This window comes from Podarcis bocagei, assembly GCF_964188305.1.
Source record: "Podarcis bocagei genome assembly, chromosome: 1".
Classification (NCBI taxonomy): Eukaryota; Metazoa; Chordata; class Lepidosauria; order Squamata; family Lacertidae; genus Podarcis; species Podarcis bocagei.
This window is the reverse complement of record NC_138125.1, coordinates 41,216,042-41,239,276: the sequence shown is the minus strand read 5'-3', so window position 1 is coordinate 41,239,276 and position 23,235 is coordinate 41,216,042. Positions and strand designations below refer to the sequence as shown.

The 23,235-nt window shown below is 44.0% G+C and overlaps 1 long non-coding RNA gene across 1 annotated transcript; it reads right to left on the bottom strand.

Annotated features, from left to right (window-relative positions):
- Positions 1-914: 914 nt before the first annotated feature.
- Positions 915-21,909, bottom strand: LOC308596171. The gene is made up of 4 exons (XR_014012383.1): positions 21,778-21,909; positions 13,369-13,555; positions 11,820-12,743; positions 915-1,112 (listed from the first exon to the last, which is right to left on the bottom strand). It is a non-coding gene; the product is annotated as an uncharacterized lncRNA (long non-coding RNA).
- Between the last annotated feature and the right edge of the window lie 1,326 nt (positions 21,910-23,235).

The window sequence follows — 23,235 nt, the reverse complement described above, 5'->3', positions numbered from 1 at the left end:
AGAAGCCCCTGTTAGCAGCCGGAAGCATTGGTGCTGAAAGCAATCACTGGTGTCAAGAACTTTCTTAGCTAAGCACTGCAGCTGGTGGCAATAAATAGCATTCTAATAAATGGGGATGTTCAACCCATGACATAAGCGAATACTGTTTCAACCACAAAAAGTAATTTATGGAGGCTGCATGTGTCTGAAATGGATTTTCTTCCCCTCCTCCCTCCACATTTACACATAAAAAAAATAAATGCTAAGATTTTGACGGCGGGAAAGATCTGCATTTTAAATCAAAATGAAATGGAAAGATCAATGAAAAGTGTACTGCATTTTTAAAGGGTGCAATGATACATAACGTCTTAAGGAGGTTCGTTGTGTCACACGGCACAATTGCCTCCATTCCTAAACAAGACAGATGCCATTTTCGATGCCTGTGAATATACTTTATTGCACAGAGGCTAATAACTCCTCCCCACTTTCTCAGCAAAATGTTGATCATAAATCCCCTTCCCCCCCCCCTGCCCCAACCTACAACCTGTGTACCAACTATCATGCCTTTCTCTTTCTTTCCCTGCCCCATAATAACACCCCCTAACAAGCAAACGTCACAGAAACCCCACCAGCACCGCCAGGCCTTTATATACAAGTGAGGCAATTACCTGCAACAGAAGCATCCCTAGAAGAGACGATGGAGCAAAACTACAGATGACGGCAAAACCAAGCCCATCTAACCTATTAACTCATTGAAGCCTCCACAGCAAATACATTATTAGTTGTGACAGACTTGAACTTATACCGCTGTTCTTTGTTATGTGTTATATTTATTCCACATGTTTTTTCTCTTTCATAATTGTTGTGAAACACAGCCATTTCACATACTGTATCATATCCCACTGGGATAAACATTGTGAACATGGTACCAGAGGAATTTCCCTTTGATTTAAACTTTTCTCCTACTGCTCCCTTTTGCACAGAAGTGGGGTGGGGAGATGATTTTTCCACTCAGTCGATGGAGCCAACTGGCTCTTTCCTTAAATGAGCATGCAGCCCCTGTTGAAGAGAACTGTGCACGGTCACAGAGAAAGGACAATTTTGTTTCCACTGTGAGGTCCGGTTGTACAAGCCTGCAAAATGAGGAACATCTTAACAGTTAAGTCACCACTCCAGACACTGTAACTGCAGTCTTAGAAGGCCAAGCATTGGCACCCGCATTTGAAAGACATCTCTGCTGTATACTTTGAACTGTGTTTTTGAAAATAGAACTTGAAATAAAGAAAGGCTACACCTAGCTAAGATAGCACGGGACCTTAACAGAAACATTCAGTTAGATGCAGTCTGCTTCAGGTGACCCCAGTCTTACAGTGTAAGAACTGGACATTGACGTCTTCAGACAATTTAATCTCTGTCCTCCCAGTTGTACCGTATTTTTCGCACCATAGGACGCACCGGACAATAGGACGCACTTTGTTTTAGAGGGGGGGAGAACAAGAAAAAGAAATTCTCCCCCTCTCTGCCCAGCGCCCCTTCAGTGAAGCGGCAGGAGGCGCTGCACAGAGAGGGGGAGAACTTTCCCCCTCTTTTTTTCCTGCTCTAAAACAAGGTGCTGTTTAAGGTGCGTTCAGGTGGCTACCTTGGAAGCCTGGAGAACGAGAGGGGTCGGTGTGCACCGACCCCTCTCGCTCTCCAGGTTTCAGGTTCCTTTCGACCTGCTCTTTGGGGCTGGTGGGGGGAAGCCCACCACCAGCCCCAAAGAGCAGGTCAGGGAGCAGCGGAAAGGCGCAGCGGAGAGGCTCCTGCCATAGCCGCGCGTCACCTCTCCAGCCAGGAGAGGGTCGTGGGGCTATGGCGTCTTCGCTCCATAGGACGCACACACATTTCCCCTTCATTTTTGAAGGGGAAAAAGTGCGTCCTATAGAGCGAAAAATACGGTATTTTGTTTGTCGACCCTGATCCAAGGGAGGTCTGCAAACATGACTCGGTTCCTTCCAACATGTGGCTGTGTACCTGGGCGCTTTCTTCTGTAGTTCTGCTGGCAAGGTGGGGACAAGATGGCTTTAGGGAAAGTCTTGCGTGGAATGAGGGGATGTGGGTGGCACTGTGGGTTAAACCACAGAGCCTAGGACTTGCCGATCAGAAGGTCGGCGGTTTGAATCCCTGTGACAGGGTGAGCTCCCGTTGCTCAGTCCTTGCTCCTGCCAACCTATCAGTTCGAAAGCACATCAAAGTGCAAGTAGATAAATAGGTACCGCTCTGGCGGGAAGGTAAACGGCGTTTCTGTGCACTGCTCTGGTTCGCCAGAAGTGGCTTAGTCATGCTGTCCACATGACCCAGAAGCTGTACACCGGCTCCCTCAGCCAATAAAGCGAGATGAGCGCCGCAACCCCAGAGTCGGTCACAACTGGACCTAATGGTCAGGGGTCCCTTTGGCTTTTGTGTGGAATGCATGAGGCAGGGTGAGTCAATTTTTATTGTATATAGCCAAAGGCCTTTACAATGGACGACACAGAATAAAAGGAAAACTTTTATCTACAACATAACCTGTAGCAGTTTACAACATAAAAGAAATTTACAACATTAAAATTTAAGGTTGTAGTGCATTCACATAGCTGGAACTGCTTGGCTGCCAGCGCAAATTTGGCTACCTGGTGGGTGATGTATAGATGTTTATCTGCTAGGAGTTCAACTGTCACCTCCTGTGCAAATCGACCTGGAAGCCAATTAAGAATTGGCGATATAAATTTTCCTCTGGGCATTGTATACAGGGGGGAAATCAGTAGATAGTGTGTAATGTCCTCTACCTGATTGCACCCATATATACATTTGTGATCCATATGGGGAATTCCCCGATATCTCCCCTCTAAATATGCTGAGGGCATCTGTTTGACACTTAGTTCTGCAAAGTTGTGGGAAGGTCAGAGTCTCAAGGTAACGGGGCCTTGAGTGATTGGCCTTAATTTGGGGGTACCAAGTAGAGTAATGGGCGGAAATGATGGATGCTCTGTCTTGGTTGGCATCCTGATCAAAAATCCAATTTCTAAGGTCACGTGGGCTAAGGGCTAAGTAGTTATCCATTTGAAGATTATAAGCCCATAGCTTATCTTGGGACTTTTGTGCCCAGCCCCCTATCCTTAGTTGCTCTAACCAGCAGAGCTTAGTAAGAGTATGATCCTGGAAGGCATTTAGCTTGCATCAGTATCCCAGATAGGCTTGATCAATTCTGGCTGCTAGCAAGAGGAGGCCCAACTCAGTTCTGTGGTGGGCTGCCAGTGTCCTGCAGGGAAGCCCCAAAATCTGCCTCATAAATTTATTTTGTAGGACCTCTATTGCAGATTTAATACCAGTTCCCCCTATGTTAGCCCCATAGAGCAGGGGTGTCCAACTGGTCTACCACGATCGACAGGTCAGGTCAATCCCCGTATGATTGTGGTCGATCGCAGGATCATTATCACTCACGTTGTTTAGAATCATGTCTCCGCCCCTCCTTGGTCTTTCCCTGCGTCACATTTAGTGTGCGTTCTTCTGTTGTCTGCTGTAGTGCTGCGTTCATGTGTTAGCGTCTGCGTTGTTGGTGAGCGATTTATTTTAATTCTGCATACTTACTCTGTAATAAAAGGTGAACAACTTTGGTCTGGCCCCCTAAAAAAAGCTCAACCACTCTGAACCCCTCCCCATGGGTAGATCACTCCCCACCCCCCAGGAGTAGATCGCAGTCCCTTGGGAGTTGGACGTCATAGAGCATTTGGAACATTAGAGACAACGATCTTAATAGCTGGGTTGAATATGGCTTAATATGGCTGAGTATGGTGCATGCACCTGGGGGACGCGGGTGGCGCTGTGGGTAAAAGCCTCAGCGCCTAGGGCTTGCCGATCGAAAGATCGGCGGTTCGAATCCCCGCGGCGGGGTGCGCTCCCGCTGCTCGGTCCCAGCGCCTGCCAACCTAGCAGTTCGAAAGCACCCCTGGGTGCAAGTAGATAAATAGGTACCGCTTACCAGCGGGAAGGTAAACGGCGTTCCGTGTGCTGCGCTGGCTCGCCAGATGCAGCTTTGTCACGCTGGCCACGTGACCCAGAAGTGTCTCCGGACAGCGCTGGCCCACGGCCAATAGAGTGAGATGGGCGCACAAACCCCAGAGTCTGTCAAGACTGGCCCGTTCGGGCAGGGGTACCTTTACCTTTACCTATGGTGCATGCACACCCTTTGAATGGAAGAACCTATGAGGCAGGGACTGTCCTAAAGTTTTGTAATAACTGGTATTTAGGACAAGGTATTGAGAGATTTCAGGTGAGAGGTGGGAAACACAGACCTTGATATGGGCTCTTTCAGCTTTTCTACAGAGTTATTGGAGGAAGCAGGCAGCACCCCATCTTCTGGACCTTTGTTTGTGGGGAGAAGATTATTGTTTTGCATCCGAGAAGGATTTTTATGTGTTTCATGTTTAGGGCTTATGCTTTTGCCTCCCTGGGGATGTCTCTGTTTCTCTGGTGGACTTATTGCAAGTTAGCCATGATGGCTATGCTCCAATGCCATGGTCAGAGGCAAGCAATGCTTCTGTGTACCAGTTTCTGGTAACCACTGGGTGGGGTGGAAAGAGAGTAGTGTTGCACTCAGATCCTGCCTGAGAGTTTCTCAAGGGCATTTGGGTGGCCACTGTGAGAACAGGATGCTGGAGTAGATGGAGCACTGGTCTGATCTAGCATTCTTATCTTCTTACATTCTTATCTAGAGGTGTGTGGGCAAAGATTCACAGCATGATGGCAATGGTCCATGTAGGACAGTGATGTCCAAACTTTTTTCAAAGAGGGCCAGATTTGATGAAGTGAAGGGCCGTGAGGACCAAAGTTGTTGACCTTTTTTTAGGATTGAAGTTGCCACAGGGGCCGGATTAAACTGATCGGTGGGCAGGATTAGGCCACTGAAACGGACTTTGCACATGCCTGATGTAGGATGTAATCCCACATTGTAAGGCCAAGGAAAAGTTGATGAACCACAGACACCCACACCCACCCGTCTTGAGACAGCACATTCAGTAGAGCACGTGACCCTTAATCTCAAGATTGTGTTTGAGCCCCACGTTGGACAAAAGAGTCCTACATTGCAGGGGGTTCGACTAGTGCCTCCTTTCCAACTCTACAAGTCTATGATTAACTGTTGGTCCCTGTAACCTATGCAACATGTCTGCCTTCTTTCTGGATAATATGATCACATGGGCCGCCTCCAGTCACACAGAGAGTTCCTACCATGGAATCTCTCTGTGCATCTGTTAAGGCCGCGGTGACGGTGGCTTCTGAAATTATGGCTGCATGAAAGATAGACATCCGTGTGAAGGCTGTTCCCAACATCATCCACATGCGGAGTGTAGTTGCATGGACAAGTCACTTCTGAGCTGAGATTCATTGCAGCCTTCACTGGAATGAAGAACACTTTAAGGGCAGGGCATTAGGGATGGTTGCTCTTAATGACTGCATTAGAGATTAAAGGGCAAATAATGGGTGGGAATAATTAGAGGAAAGTATGAGCAGCTACACAAAATGTGGTTCTGAACATTTTCTGTAGTCTGTTGCAACAATCTTCAGCCCTGGAAGATGTTTAAATAAGAGGATGGGGCCCAGCTGTAAAATCTGGATCCAGATCTGAACTTTCTCAAAGTTCAAGGTTGTTGTGATCAGGGTTTCTCCCTCCTCCCTTTTCTTTTCTTTATTATTTGTTCTCATCTCTAATATAAACTCCAAACTTTTAAGGTAACTCTAATCAGATGTTCGCAGGATCCAATGGAAGACTAATGCAGTAAAAGATGAAATAAAATATGTCTGGCATTGGGAACAGATTTTAATGGGAATTCTCAGAGAGATGTGGCCACAATTCACCAGGCATTGCTGCTCCTCTGTCTCCATTTCCGCTGGGCTTGTGCAGAAACAGCAAACAAGTTCCTCTGAAAGGAATGACCCTGAAGGAGCAGCGATAGATGGATTGGATCCGATCCCACAATACATGAAAATTGCAATCAACAATCAGCACCTCTTTCCCCATTTCCTAACATAGGCACCCTTTTTGTTGTTAATTGTTAGGCTATTCTTAAAGAGACGGCTAATTTACAAAAGTGGTTTTCAAGCTTTTGCCCATTGGTGGGGCATGAGACTCTTAATCTCAGGATTGCGGGTTCAAGCCCCATGTTGGGTGAAATATTCATGCATTGCAGAGGGTTGAACTAGATGACCCCTGTGGCCCCTTCCAGCTCTACAATTCTGTGGTTCTATGGTTCTTTCTATATCAACTCTTTTGCCAAGGCATTTGGGGGCATGGTCTATGGTGGTTTCCCCCCAAACTAGTACCCTTGAGATGCTTTGGACAACAATTTGCATAATCTCTGGCCATTGACCCTGCTGCCTGAGACAGATGGGAGTTGTTGTCCCAAATCTCTGTAGGGCACCATTTGGGGAAGGTTGTGGGGGAAGGCACATAGTCAGTCAAGGCAGGGCACTGGCCAGGTTTGTTGGGCCTCACTATACATTGTAGAGGAAACTCAGAAGTGACCAGCAAGCAATTTTCACTTGTGTAGAACCACAAATGTTAATTTAGTTCATGCCTTCTAAATGGTAGGGAGAGTATAATCCATCTAGCTGAAATTCACCCACATGGATTTTCAGTGGGCTAATTTGGCTTCATAAAACTTCTCAGATTTATTTATTCTTAGCTTGATTCATTTGAAATCTTTCAGATTAAAATTTGAAAATCTATGTTTTCTTCCACAAGATCACATATAATTATCTCATTTGTGGAGTGATCATGTCTCTAGTGATCAAGTCCCTTCACTGCCTCAAATTTTATCGAAAAGCTTCAACTTGCAGTTCCACAGATTAAAACTTTAATAGAGAAACGAAAGTCATATTGATGGATGAGACAGAAAACACACACAGAGAGTCAATTGGTATAATGAGTGATACTCCTATTTTCATTTCACATGCAGCCACTGATATATTATGCTGTGTCATACTTTGCAAAAGGAGATATTGTTCTGCATCTGCATAGATGATCAGAAATATAATGTGTGGAATGGGAACCTATGCATCTTGCTGGGCTTGGTTTCTGCTTCACATCTTGTAGCCATAAATGATTCTACACAGCACTGACAGCTTGTGCAATGGGCTCAGTGACCATCAGCATCTACCAGCAGGTTCTCCTGGCAGAGGCAAAGCTGGCTAGGCAGGCAGGTATCCTGCTGCATGGCTAGCAGAATCCAGTGTTGTCCAATAACAGCAGTGGACTAGAGCCAATGCTGGGTGCTGCTGGCCATTTAGTAGTCAGATTGATACATGCATTGCACTCCCTCCAGTCGGCCATGCCTGCAAGGCTACCAAGTGATACCTCCCAATAAGGGCTTACTGCAGTTGCTGTTTTAGCTGTGGCAACTGGAACACCAGAAGCTGCCTTATATGGAGTCAGGCCATTGGCTCATCCAGCCCAGCGCCATCTACAGTGACTGGCAGTGGTTCCCCGGGGCTTCAGAAGGGAGACCTTCCCAGCCCTGCCTGGAGATGCTGAGTATTGAAACAGGGACTTTCCACATGCAAAGCAGAAGCTTAACCACTGAGCTGTGGTCCTCCCTCTGCTTACTAACTTGCATGAACGTTCACTGCCATGCAGACATGGACAGACAGGAGACAAGAGACTGCGCAAACTGACTCACTGCCACCACCACGTTCTTCAGAGATGGTTCCCCCTCCAGTCAAAACGCTGAAACCTCGACACATACCCGTCCCAGTGTTCAGATGACATTTTCGTTCTGTTCTAATTTAACAGCCTATGATGAACTGAGGAGGTGGGTGGGTGGATAGACTTTGGCTTCCCACCCAAGCAAATCCGGAAATGCATATTATATTGGGAGAGCAGTTCATTTAGCCCTAATTTTAGCATGGACACGTAAGTGACATTTCCTTACATGGCATCTTTCGCTGATGTGCTCCTCCTAGCTTGAAGTCAGGGCCCTCAAGGTTTCCGAAGTGAAAAGCATGCATGGCAGCATCTTGAGGATCTGACAGATTTCAAATGCCTTGCCTGATTTTACATTGGAGATGAGCTTCAAGTAAAGAATGCTAAAAAGATGTTTAAGCTAAGAGGTTAGCCTCATACCATCTGGAGAAGCGCCGTCGCTGACGGAAGTAGCTCTGAGGTTTCCAAAGGACCACTAAAGCTCGCAGGCTGAATGCTTTCCGTGCAAAATGTTAGGCAACTCGCAGCAACAATCTTAATGCCTATCCACTCACGGATGGCCCTTTAAAATGCAGCCAAGGAAGTAGAGCCCTGTACACAACAGCAAGTCTTCTTTACACTATCTCGTTGCTTGCCGAGATTTATTGCATTTTGATAAACGATCGTTTATGTTGTTTTGACAATTGGAGAATTTATGAATCAGAGCTATTTGCCTAAAGTGATGAACTGAATTGTAAAAGAACCATTAGCAATGATGACACCATTTGAAATTTGTTTAAGAATCAAGTTACAGTTTTGCTTTCTTTTCAATAAGGAGCAAAAAGACAGCCAAGGAGCATTCATTTCAGTGTAACAAGCTTCTGACAGGCCTCATCAAGAGAGCTTGCACAGCCAAAAGTTATAGGCTGGGTTTCCTACCCCCTGTTTCAGACGTACATAACTTTCCCAACTGAGACCAAGCAACCCCTCAACTCATATATTCCAGTTTCATGTGCCATTTCCTGCTGGACACTGAAATGAGACAGGATAGAATCTTTATCTGGATATAATGGTTTTCTGACACTTTACTAGGACTGCTTAGAAAATGTCTAACCAATATTCCGCTGAACTGAGGGGCAAATAAAGAATGGGGGAGGGGAAGCAGAAAAATGAATTGTCTCGTAATAATATTGTTGCACACCATCCCAGTCTCCAAGCCGTGCAAGATTCCAGGGGTTCAAGATACTAACCCAGGGCTCCGTTTCCTGGGAATGAGGGACAGCAGAGACTGTGGTGTCTTTATGATATAGGATTTATTTGCACATATATACAACCTGAGCCTGTGGGACACGGGTGGCGCTGTGGGTTAAACCACAGAGCCTAGGACTTGCTGATCAGAAGGTCGGCAGTTCAAATCCCAGCGACGGGGTGAGCTCCTGTTGCTTGGTCCCTGCTCCTGTCAACGTGGCAGTTCGAAAGCACACCAAAGTGCAAGTAGATAAATAGGTACTGCTCCGGTGGGAAGGTAAACTGCATTTCCGTGTGCTGCTCTGGTTCGCCAGAAGCGGCTTAGTGATGCTGGCCACATGACCTGGAAGCTGTATGCCAGCTCCCTCGGTCAGTAAAGCGAGATGAGTGCCACAACCCCAGAGTCGGCCACGACTGGACCTAATGGTCAGGGGTCTCTTTCCTTTTACCTTTACAACCTGAGCCTAGGATGGAGGGGCTCACTCACAGCATTAACTCACAGATTCTGCTTCTTCCATCATCATAGCCTTAGATTCAAGCATGGCGCTCCCTCTTTGGCTACTGCCTGCTTCTAACTTTCATCTCTCACACACAACTCTATTGTCCTTCAATCTAACTATTTGTTTTCTGGCGCAGAGTCACTTCCTTTGTTCCTAATGACCCATACTTAGGGGACCATTATGGCCCTTGCCTGGCCATATTAAACAAGGGGCTCCTTCATTGATTTTAACCCTTGCTGGATCCAGGAATTAGAAGGGACTCAGGCATACAGTCCATGTTGCCCTGTCCAAATTCATAACACAATTCATGATGTGATATTTACGTTTTGGGTTTCTCTCTCACACCCCTCTCCTGCCCCCATCGAGACATCTTTGAAAACATGAACCAAATAATGTCACAATATGCTGTAGATCATCCATTTGAACAAATCAGCTCTGGAACAAATCAGTTATACTCCTGAATGCTCACACACACACACACACTGGCACAGAGACATAATTTAATCAGCTCCAAGATTCCTTATATATTATGACAAACCTGTGCACCTCCAGGGTGCTCATCTGCCACAGAGCAAATTTTATATGTCACTCAGATGTGTTCCAACTTGCCATTATTTTTGTGGTGTCTGTAGCATGGTATTTATGGCAATTCGAGAACAATCTAAAGAAACATATTAAGAGCTTTGTGCAGGGGGGCGGGCGGGGAAAATAAAGCTACATATGTAGAGCTGATCTGCAGTTCATATGAATCAGTGTTAGTCACCACAGTAAATCAAACCATTTTGATTTACGCTAGTGGAGAGGACCTTGCTCCATATCCATGTTGGGAATGAATTTAACCCTGGGGTTGTTTGCGGAGAGCATTGCTTGCATTTTCTAATTGTTTTGTCTGCAGTGCACAGATTTTGAATAAAAAAACACAACAAAGTATTTAAAAATCCAAACAATGAAAACATTCATTTTTATTTTATTCTTTTTTTCTTAAAAAACAAACAAACTTCATAATGCCCTGGCAAGTTGGCTGTGGTTAGCTACTGTGAAAGCTTCACAAGCTGCCCCTCAATCTGGACCCCTGGAGAGGATTCCAAGTGAGGGGGAAGAGGAAACAGGAGAACAATGGAGAGACAATGAAAATTTGGTGGTGGTGGGGTGGTGGTGGGGGGGGGGAGAGAAATCATGGCAGGCTTCCAGCAGGCTTTCACACAGAAAGTATTTTTGGCCCACTACGAACGGATCAAGATCACGTCTTAAACTGAGGTATTGAAATTAAGTTAACAGTTTGGGTACAGATGTAACATATTTAGGGAATTAGCTGAGCTGCGTAGATACATCTGACGTCCAGACATGCATGAACAGACATCCCACCAGATTCTCACTTGTTAGGGCTGCCAGACTTTAATAGCAGCTTGATATGCTGGAATTAGCAGGTGAAGGTATCTATGACATGGCCATAGCTACAGTGGTCAGCTGAATAGCTGGCAACCTTGTTCAGGGTTGCTGCTTCATGGCTGAAGGGCTATGAATGTGGTTACCCTCTCCCTTTTCAGCATAGGCCTCAAGCAGTATGACTTTTCCAGAGTTTCTGGGTTGCTGAGCAAGTGCTCCAGTGCCCATGCAACCAATTCAGACGTCATGGTCCCATTTTGATTGAGAGGCTTGGAAACATGCCCAGTGCTTATTCACTCTCTCCTCTCCCTTTCCTACGCATAGTTTGCTGTGAGTGGGAATACCATACTGTGTGCTAACCAGGAATTATGTCCAAACCATTATTTGAAACTACAGCTTGAAGAAGAGAATTGCAAACCATAGTTCTGCCCTAAGCATTGTTTGCTTGACAATGGTTAGAAGCAGAACCAGAAAAAAGAAAATGGGGAACAATAGCAAAAGAGGAGGAGAAGGAAGACCGTGACCCACAACATATTACCAACCCCTCAAACCATGGTTTAGAAGGTTGGAGCATTGTGTTTATATGCATATGTACATTAAGAAAATACTATAATTTAAGTCAGCAAAGGCAAACCCTGGCCCTTCAGATTTTTCTGAACTACAATTCCCAACGTCCCTAATGTTTATGCCAGCCGGGGGTTGCTGTATAAATAGACAATCCCTGGAGATCAATAAAAGTGAGTCTGGGGACAGATCATAAAGTTACCCATTCCCAGCCACTCAAGGGAGATGAAAGTGGTAACTGGGGTTTGCAGGGCTTTAAAAATGTTTTAAAACCTTATAAATAGTGTTTGGCCAGGAGTGGCAGTAGGGCAAAAGAAATAATGTCTGTTGTGGGAAAGTTTCTTGTCTGTTTCTGAGCTAATTCATCTCCATAACACCCATTCAAAAATGAAAAATCCGGTATTAATATTATTTTAGTTTTCAACCACCAATGAAGAAAGATTCACCTTGGTTTATCAACTTGAGTTCTCATAGGGTGATTGTTTAGGCGTAAATTCTAGAAGTTGTTCCAAAAGTCTCAGATTTGCTGGCTCAAAACAGTGGGAAGATCGGAATCCAGAGATAGCTCAAAAAGTAGATTTCATGAAATGTTGCTTTTATACTCAGCAAGGCACTTTGCAGTCTTCTTTCTCTTCTTCACACAGGCACAGAAGGAGAAAAAGAAAGAAACCAAAGATGGCAGGGGAAGAGATAAGCCTTCTTGACATTGCATGGATTTCATCGCTGGCTCATGTACTCATGCAGGCAGTGAATCATACTGATAATTACAATAAGATCATGTTGAAAATAAATTCCCTCCGTTTTTAAGGAAGTGCAGATTTTGGAATTAGCTTACTGACTTCTAATGTTGTGCTACAAATAATTCCCCTAAATCAAATTTTAATTCCCTTTCTGCCATACCAGTTCTGTGTTGATTTAATTTTTTGCAGTCAGCTTAGCTATTTCCTTTGCTGTTTGTGCTAATAACTCTTTTTAATCATATTTGTTTGTGACTCCAGAGCCTAACGACACACAATATACACTGGGGAATAGCAAAGATCTTCTCTTTCTCTCTGTGTCATTCTCCCACCCCCGATACTTCATGCCCCCTCCCTTCAACAACAAAGTCTTTCCACAATGAATCTTGCAATCGTGTCTATTTTTGAAAAGAGGTAGAGCTCCGCCAGTCAACATCACCATGGCTGGAGACAACCTGTGGGGTCCCCAAGGAGGACAGACGGAAAGGCCCACCATCACAAGAGACCTCAGTAGCAGCTGCCCTTTCCTCAATCAAGGGGAAAGCAGCAGGGGCGAGTCCTCCTCAATCAAGCAGGGTAAGACCTTCCCGGGTCATTACACAGGTGTCCTATTCCCTGCAGAGAAGAACAAGGCTTCTTTAAGCTATTGGATAGTCGATCGAGGTGTCATCTTTTAAAGAGAAAGTAACCTCGCTCTTTCTTCAGTGTCTGCCTGCCATGCTTGGTTGACTGTCCTTCCTCCCCTGCCCCTTTGGCAAGCCTTACTTACATATGTTCCCTTGTAATGGATGCGCATGCATAATTTTCCCTATCCCTTCTCGGTATTTTGATAATTTCACACAACCATTTCCATTCAGTTCCTTCCTCACCAGCCCAGTGTGGCTGACCCAAAGGTGTGTGTGTGCTCTTCAAAAAGACCAATTTTTTTTTAAAAAGGAGTACCTTAAAAGAAGCAAAAACAATACAGTGGTACCTCGCAAGACGAATGCCTCGCAAGACGAAAAATGCGCAAGACGAAAGAGTTTTTCGTTTTTTGAGTCGTTCCACAAGACGAATTTCCCTATGGGCTTGCTTCGCAAGACGAAACGTCTTGCAAGTTCTTGCGAGTTTGTTTCCTTTTTCTTAAAGCCGCTAAGCCGCTAAGACGTTAATAACCGCTAAGCCGCTAAGCCGCTAATAGCCGTGCTTCGCAAGACCAAAAAAACCGCAAGACGAAGAGACTTGCGGAACGGATTAATTTCGTCTTGCGAGGCACCACTGTATTGGTTAGGCAGGATGAATCTGGGACAGAAGAGGTGAAAAGGTGGGTCAAATAGATGATGATGGTGATGACGATGACGGTGATGACGACTGGCATTTTTATGCTGCTTTTCTGCTGATAAAAGACTCTCAAAGCAGATTACTGATTTCAGTGTGAAGACAATCACTAGCCTCAGGTTCACAATCTAAGAGACATGAAACAAAGGGGGGGGGAGAATATCAGAGGGGGAAACAAACTCATACACTTAGTGAACAGAAGCAAAGGCATTATTTTCCAGAGGATCAAAAAAAATTGTTGCTTTTTCAGCAGAGCTGCTGGAGAGGCCCTTCAGTCTCCTCTCTCCTCTCACAGGCTGCTGTAGATGACAACTTAGGAAGGAGCCTAATGCATAGAATCATAGAATCATAGAATCATAGAATCATAGAGTTGGAAGAGACCACAAGGGCCATCGAGTCCAACCCCCTGCCAAGCAGGAAACACCATCAGAGCACTCCTGACATATGGTTGTCAAGCCTCTGCTTAAAGACCTCCAAAGTAGGAGACTCCACCACACTCCTTGGCAGCAAATTCCACTGTCGAACAGCTCTTACTGTCAAGAAGTTCTTCCTAATGCAGTTTGTCTCTTAAGCAGATCTGATGCAGTGCCATCATTGCCTGTCCTGATGTTTTCCCATGAGTGTTCCTTCTTCTCATCCCAGCCACTAAACTCCAAATCCCAAACCTGAAGAGACTCCAGCTATCTAAGCAGAAGGGGGCCAGGCTGTGGGTCAGACTCTCCTAGAATTACTTAAGTCAATTTTATGTGGCTGCTGCTTTAGTGGGATCAGAGATGAGGACCTGAATGGACAGGGAGCAGACAGGGCTGTTTCGTGGGCGCTGAGATTCGACTCCTGTCCCCCTCCCCCCAAACTTTTGATGGTTGTAAAATCCTAGCCCTCAGAATCCCCAGTTTTTCCAGAAACAGTTCTGGGTAAGTTGCTAAGATACTATCTTGCGTTTAAGCCAAGCTAGTACTGTTTACGAGCTCATTCAGAATGTGATAGTTTGAATCACAGCAAGATATGCATTGTTCTCTCTCTCTCTCTCTCTCTCTCTCTCTCTCTCTCTCTCTCTCCAGCCTCCCATCTAAACTTTCCTTATTCTTCCTCCCACCTCTTCTGACCACAATGTCCACTGCCCTAGTTGATTTGTTCCACAATTAAACCAACGAATACGAGATTCTAATATGGGATCACTAGAAAACCAAGCCAAATGTTGACATTAAAACACTTGTGATCTCTTGAAGCATGTCACGAGGTTCATTATTACAGGTCTTTATAGCATTTAATAAATATTTATCTCTTCTGAAACTGTTACGGACACCTTTTAAATTTTGCATTTATGAAGATCTAATGAACACTTAATGTTTTTAATAAATGGCTAATCAATTGTTATATTATTAGAGAGTCCAAAAGATCAGGGGACTGCTTATAACTATATTTTATAACCATATATTGATGAGCTTATAACCATAACACAGTTCTGTAACGTGCCTATATGCACCTATTAATCACCGCAAGGGACCATCTTCCCTGCCCAGGCTGTATTGATATACAGCACCACTCCACAGGTGTGAGTTGGCTAAGCGGGAGGAACAACGTGGCTCAGAAGCTAAGTCAGCACCTTTCATCTCTTTCAGAAGTCTTCAAGACAAGCAACCCAATTATGTAAAGTAATAGAAAGATTAGACCCTAAGGGTGCAGTCCAGAGAAATTTAGGCCCACTCAAATCCCGCTAATTCCAACAGGACTTAAGTGTGCCTAATGTTCACTTGATTGTGCTGTAAGACTGCAATCTAAAACCAATTAAGACGCAGTGCATGGACTCCAGCTCATTTAGCACCATTGATTCCATGTGACCATTGACTTCAGTGGGATTAAATTAGTCTAAATCCAAATGTTCCAGTTTTCCTGGTTTGCGGATAGAGTTGCCAAGCTGAAATTCTGCAGCCAATGATTCTAGGAGAGTCCCACAGCAGGAACAGCTTCAAAGTCACAGAAGAAAGATTTAAGATACTAATGATAATTGAAATGTTATGCTCATCTGAATGGCTGCTTCTCAAGTTGTTCTTTCATTGCCTTGAGTCTAACATAGCAAAGGAAGCATTTTCATGGGATTCCACCCCAGAAGGCATTTTGGGGGATTCCACAATGCAATGAGAATTCCGCCATGATTTCTGCCTGCTGTATACATGGATGAGGAACCAGCAGAGGTCATTCCTATCTAGAAGAAACCTCTGGAGCATCTGATTGACAGCCCCAGTTCTTATTCCCAATTGTAGCTGGCCTTCCTCTGACCAGCATAGCTCTTGTGATGTGCTCAGATACATATCGTTGTGCACAAACCTTAGGGCAATCTGGCATGTAGGACCCCATCGTATCAAAGTGATTTCCAGTACTGTTTCTCTTCATTGATAACATCTGCTAAAATGTCACAAAGACTCTGTGAGGTAACCCTGTGAAGAGTTGACATTAAAAATTCCCTAAGATTGAATCATTTGTGTTCTAAAGCCACTACAGGCAACTCCCAATTTATGCAAGGGGTTACCTTGCAACGTACTGCGCATTTAAGTGAAATTGCGTATATTTGAAACACCATTGAAAAAACCTGCAAACACCCCATTCTGCCCCCCCCTGCCCCGTTCTGCCCCCTTTTGTGATGCTTTTGTGATGTTTGGGGGTCACTTCCAGGTTTGATGTGATGCATGCATGGTCGAACACATATTGGATGTGCCTGAAACTGTACATAGTTTGTTCCAAGAGACATATAACTGTGTTCTGAAGTGTTTGGAAAAACATTTACGTTGAAATATTGCACAGAGTGGGATGGGAGGCTAGGCTTGAATCCCCAAAGTGTCTTTTTTAAATAGCCCCACCGAAAACAATGGGGACACTGCAGAATAAACAACTAAGGATCTTAACGTCAATAGAATTAGTTTTAGAAGTCAAAGACCAGCTTGCTTGTAGAATTCTTGCCTCCTGCCCTCTGCTGGTGTTTTCAGACAATTCACACAAACAACTCCATGCTTACTCCTAAACAACTTCTTAGACACAGAACACCTGCTCTGAGACAAATCCCCAGGCTGCTGCTCTTTTCTGCCTATATATATATATATATATATATATATATATATATATATATATGCATAAACACAATTAACAAGGGCTGGAAAGGCAGATGGGAGATTGGCTTTGTTATAATGATCAGGGAGGGGGGTGGCTTCCATTTTATTTCTTTGATCTTCCCCCACTCTTCAAGCGTCACTTCTCCACAGGCTAGGTATACAGCCTTGTCATATGTCTTTGCAGCGTCTCATAGGAATAGGGCTGCTATGATTTCTACCCTTAACACTATTAGTATGGAATATTAAATATTCCATACAATTGCAGTCTACAAGTCGGCAAGGAACGAAACATAAGAAACAAATCATGTGCCAGCCTTCTAGTAGAGAGAGGGTTACAAAATGATGCCACGAAAACCATCAGGTCATTAGAAACCATGCACAGTTTCCAATGTGAGCTTTAACAGACTTAAAATAGAACCAAGAAAGCATTTTCTTTGGTTGATTAGCCAAACTAATCACTCACAGTTCTAATCTTATTGAAGTTTGTGTGATTTGCATTTTTTGCTTAATGATTTTGGTATATAACCCAGGATTTATGTTAATGGCAGGGACCTGCACCACGCAAATCATTATCGCCATTAGAATTTATCTTACGGCATGAACTTGCAGTACTTATCCTGTCACACTTTCATTTTATTAGAAAAGTTTGCAGAGTTAGAAGTCATTTAAAGTCATTTAATTGTTAAATGTTAATTAAAAATGCAATGGGTAATAGATTTTGACTGAGCACAGACGTAGTTCTATTGCTGCCGTCAAGCATGTGAACTAAAAATACGATATGATTGGCCAAAGTGTATTCATTTTCTGGGAGAGTAGTAACCAGGCCACAGGCCACTTTCCTCTCAACATTACTCCCTCCTCCCTCTCCATCAGCACAAGGGGAAAAGCAAAACTATTTTTCTAGAAGCGGAAGTGCTTAAGCTGCGTTATAATAGGAATAACCTCAGCCAAGGATATTTCTTTGTGAATTAATGACCGACTGGAGTTAATGGTCATTGGCTTCACCTTAGGCCCTCAATTAAACCCTGAACCTCGGTTGGTATCACTTAATTGACTTAGTTTCATTTCATTTCAGCATTTCTAAACAGCCTGCCTGGAATCACCCTGACAGAGTTGTGTGGCCTTTGTAGATCTGGTCTGACATACCCTCTGTCCTCCTGCCTGGACACTTCGTTTTGTTTTGACATGGTTGCACAATGCCCTGTCCATGCATCGGCACAGATAACAGCAGATGACCGAGGCTAAATCTAGTCCAAGAAATGGGAGTGTAGCAAAGGATGCAATGTAGTCGAAATGAAAGACTTAAGCCCCATTGCTTTGAATGAGAAAAGAAGGCTTCAGTGCAATTACATGGGAGTAAGAGCCATTAAATCTCATGTGGCCTATTTCTGAGTAGACATGCATAAGATGCACATTTCTTTATAATGGAGACTTGGGGGTGAATGGTTGCCCGATCCGAGAATCAAAATTTTTATCTGCTGCAGACAGGATTGCATCCCCTCTGAAAGAAAGAAAAAAAGTAGTTTGGGGGTGCTCCTGGAATTATACTACTGCCATGAGAGGTTCAGGTTACCTCAGTGGCGAGGAGCGCCCATGGCCAGCTTTGGTTGCTAAACCAACAATAGCCTTTCATGAACAGGGACAGCTTGGCCACTGTGTTCCATGCACTGGTAACCTCATGGCATTCTGTGTGGGACAATCCTTGGTCATGATTTGGGAGCTGTATCTAGTGCAGAATTTGGTGGCTAGGGAGGGTAGAGACTGGGGGATCTGGCCACACCTATTACACTGGTCTTCAATGAACTGCACTGTCTACCTATTAGTAATGGAGTCATGTTCAAGGTCTTGTTATTAACATATGAAGCAGGGAATCTCAGACCCAAAGCTACAATGCAGCCCTCCAAGCCTTCCCTTCCCTTCCCTCTTCTGTTCCCTCTTCCCTTCCCTTCCCTTCCCTTCCTTTTTGCCTTCCCTTCATTTCGTAGTTTTTATTCATTTTCATCTTGAAACTGTTTGACGTGGTTGCACTAAGTTACCTTGGTTTAGATTAGAGCATACAACATGCAACAATTACATCAAATGAAAAATAAAACAATAAGCACTCCAATAAATGTTTCTGACTATATTAACAAAGTTGTGTCAACTTATATATACCAAAATTATTATTACAGATATGAAATGATATATAGCAACATCTATTGCTTAGACTGGGGACCCTAAAGCAGGGGTCAGCAAACTTTTTCAGCAGGGGGCTGGTCCACTGTCCCTCAGACCTTGTGGGGGGGCTGGACTATATTTGGGGGTGGGGAAATGAACGAATACCTATGCCCCACAAATCACCCAGAGATGCATTTTAAATAAAAGCACACATTCTACTCACATAGAGGATGGAGAAAGGATGTCACATAGAGGAGGGAGAAAGGTTGTTTTCTGCTGCTCCAGAGAAGCGGACACGGAGCAATGGATCCAAACTACAAGAAAGAAGATTCCACCTAAACATTAGGAAGAACTTCCTGACAGTAAGAGCTGTTCGACAGTGGAATTTGCTGCCAAGGAGTGTGGTGGAGTCTCCTACTTTGGAGGTCTTTAAGCAGAGGCTTGACAACCATATGTCAGGAGTGCTCTGATGGTGTTTCCTGCTTGGCAGGGGGTTGGACTCGATGGCCCTTGTGGTCTCTTCCAACTCTATGATTCTATGATTCTATGATTCTATGATACTCATGTAAAAACACGCTGATTCCTGGATCGTCCATGGGCCGGATTTAGGTGATTGGGCCGGATCCGGCCCCCGGGCCTTAGTTTGCCTAGGTAAAGGGACCCCTGACCATTAGGTCCAGTCACGGCTGACTCTGGGGTTGCGGCGCTCATCTTGCTTTATTGGCCGAGGGAGCTGGCGTACAGCTTCCAGGTCATATGGCCAGCATGACTAAGCCGTTTCTGGCGAACCAGAGCAGCACATGGAAATGCCGTTTACCTTCCCGTTTACCTATTAATCTACTTGCACTTTGACGTGCTTTCAAACTGCTAGGTTGGCAGGAGCAGGGACCAAGCAACGGGAGCTCACCCCATCGTGGGGATTCGAACCGCCGACCTTCTGATCAGCAAGTCCTAGGCTCTGTGGTTTAACCCACAGCACCACCCGTGTCCCAACTGTGCTCTAAAGCAAAAGGTATTTTGTATCAATAACAATGAGAATTTAAATTACAATTTAAAATTAAACTATGTACTTCATGTCCCTCCAAGCCTTTCTAGCTGGCCCATGGGACTCGGCCACACCTCTCCCAGGTCAAACCCCTTACTAGTCTTGCTTCAAACCCTTGTTTAGTACTTTTGGCAGGCTGGAAAGTTTTCTTGAACTTGGAATGCCTCTTGCTGACTTGGATGGAGGATATAGAGGGGTGTGTCCGCATGTGTAGAAAATGACCTATTGTACAAATTCACATTAACTGCTCCACTCACTTTTGCTTCTGGCTCCTCCTGCCACTTGCATGTGTTCCCAGAACAATGTCCAGAAGAAAATGTGGCCATTGGGCTGATAAAGGTCCCCCACACTGGATATAAAATAGGTGTTACCATGGAGAAGGACCACTTCTGAGTTGCTGCTAGTTGGCAGCCTGCAAGTTGAGGCCCAGTCAACCAAGTCTCATCCAACGATCCTGATGACTGTGTAGGTCAATGCTGGGAAAGGTGTTCTCTGGAACGTTCTCCTTTTGCCATCTGGGAAGCTCTAGCTCCCCATTTGTGGAATGTTCTCCCCAGGGAGGTTCAGCTGACACTTTCACCTTTAGGCGCCAAGCAAAAACTTTCCATTTCAACCAGGCCTTTAGCTGATTGACATCGAATGCCCATTTAAATGTGTTGTGGGAGGGTGGGTTATTAGTTTGCTTCTGTTCTTATTTTTATTATGTATTTTGTGTTTTTCATATTGTAATCATGTTGTGAACTGCCCTGAGATCTACAGATGAAGGGTATTTAATTAATTTAATTAATAAATTAAGTAATTATTATTATTATCTGTAGCATGTTTCAGAGACTGAAAAACAGTATTTTTTTATGATTGATCTCTGGATAGTACTGCTTGTTATTTGTATAATTTTATAGCCTGCGTGTATGTATGTGTGTGTGTGTATATATATATATATATATATATATATATATATATATATATATATAAAAATTTAAACTCCAGCTTTTACATTTGCAATTGTAAATACGAGTATTTATTAAATAATTATATTTGTTGACTACTTATATAGTTTGTATATATGCATTGAGCCTGCAGTATGTTCTAGAGTCCTTGTCTCTTTGCTGATTTAGAATCCTTGACCCCTAATTGCAAACCACTTTGAGATATTTCTTATATAGTAAGCTGTCCCTCAGTTGACTAAGTAATTAAAACACATTAATTTTCTGTTATCAAGAGGGTTAAGTACATGTTAACTCTCTCAAATGGCTCTCAATGATGCGAAACAAGTTTAACTTTGGCTCGCTTGCACCCCAAAGGGTGGCCTAAACATTAGAACTACCCTATCTCATGTTATAAAGCAGGATATGGGATTACAGTTTGTGATAAAACATGCAAAACTCAAACACTTCCAGGAAATGGATATTATTGCTTATTACAACAGCTCAAGGCTTCAGCCACCAGAGAAAGGAGCTAACTTTCCAAATATAATAATAATAATATCTTTATTGTCATTGCCCCCTTCGGGGACAACGAAATTACTTTCAGGTCCAGTCTATAAATTTCCAGTTTTCAATAAAAATTAATTGATCTCTAGCCATTTTATTTAAGGTGGGTGCAGGAACATCCCCATCCCCGTGGGCCAGATCCTTATCTCCTCCCATCCTGCAGGCCAACTTTGACATGGGTGAGGCTATCCACCTGCCAATCGTTGGATGTCATCATGCCACCCAGTGATTGATGGATGGGTGGCCCCACCCACCTGTTAAAGTTGATCCATAGGGTGGGGAGAGAGAACTGCTTTGCCTGCTGGGAAAGTGCTGGTGAAGCAGCACCAAACTCCATGTCCTTGCCTCTGCCCTGTTCCAATTCGGTGAAGGGGCAGGGCTTGAAGCACCATAGACAGCTCTGAGTGAGCAACTTGCCCAAACAAAGGCTAAAGGGCAAAGGCCTTTTCAACCTCTGCCTCCAGTCCACCTAGCTTCCTCCACTCATTTGTGAGAACTGCAGTCCTTAAAGGACCAAGCCTCTGGTCTGTTGATGGGCAGGTCTGTGCTACCTGGGCTCTTGTCTTGTGCACTCCATGCACTGCTGGGAATCACAATGTAGGCTGGGAGCACACCTGAGGCTCAGAGGAAGGTGCTTTAGAGACCTGAGTGTGGTGGGATCTGGTCCAAAGCGCCTCTGATGTCACTAGGCTCAGAATATGGCTCCTTAGCTGGTGACTCTGCAGCTCCCCCATATTCTATGATTTAAATATCTTAGATAGCAGAGCCAATTACGTCACTAAATTAATAATCCCAGTCCAACGTAGGGCTTTTATGCTGGCCCGGTTGAATGTTTTCCCCTCAGCATTTGTCTGGGGAAGATATCAAAGCATCCCTAGAAACAAGAGATTCTGCAGATGCACTATGAATGTCCCGGACACTGTAGAGCATATTCTCTTTCATTGCCCATTGTACAGTACGCTCCGTCAACGCGTGCTGTCCCCTCTTTTGGGCGGTCTGGAACCCCAGCAAGGTGAATGTGTGGCATTCTGCCTATCCGACGTTGACCAAAGGGTAACGGCGGGGGTAGCCGAGTTTTTGGTAGCAGTCCTCCAAGGAGCAGGTTAACAAGGAAAACCACTGATTCTATATGTATATATATATATATATATATATATATATATGTATGTAGCCAACTGCTGCCTTTTTATATATATTCCAAGGCTTTTACATGTTAGTTTCTCTCCTATGGTTTTATTCGCATAATGCCTAATAAAGGTTTGATTGATTGATTGATTGACTCTGCAGCTTCTGGAATCTTGATCACTGCTTGATTCTGGAGTCATGACAGCCTTTGTCGATTCCAGCCACTGAGAACTGAATGTGTGTGTATTTTTGCATAGTGTTGCCCCCGATTTGCATTGCTTTGCTATGATAGTGTGTTGATTGAGAAATGGTTGCTTACAGTTGTTTTATTAAATATCAAGCAGCTGCATTCGCTGTATTCTTTTCCGCAACTGCAGAAAAACATTCTTGTTTAAACAAGCCTACCCAGGTGCTTAGAAAGCTGATATGACTTTCAACCCGATTTAATACTTTAACTTTTTGGATGTTTTAAACAGTTGCAATTTCTTCTTGATAATTTTCTTGTTTTATCTTTTTGTAAACAGCTTTGAGTTGTTTTTTCTATAACCAAGCAGTGTATAATTTTAATGAAATAAATAAATTAAACACAATAAACTAATGCCTATTACATTTTTATTATGTTGCAATTAACATTATTTTCCCTCCCATTTTTCCATCAACTTAATAGCATTGTTTGAATGAATGTAAAGCATGATTTAGCTTTGCAAAAATGCTTGCACACTCCCCAGTCTCAATCTTTTCTCCTTCAGTACAGCCAAACTGGGAGAGGAGAGGGGAGATGGGAGCATGTGAGCCCAAGCTTCACACAGTCTTGTTCCTATAAGGGTAAATACGGATCAGCACTTCCAGTGTGATGCCTTAAGACAGGAGTCTTAATGAGTGTG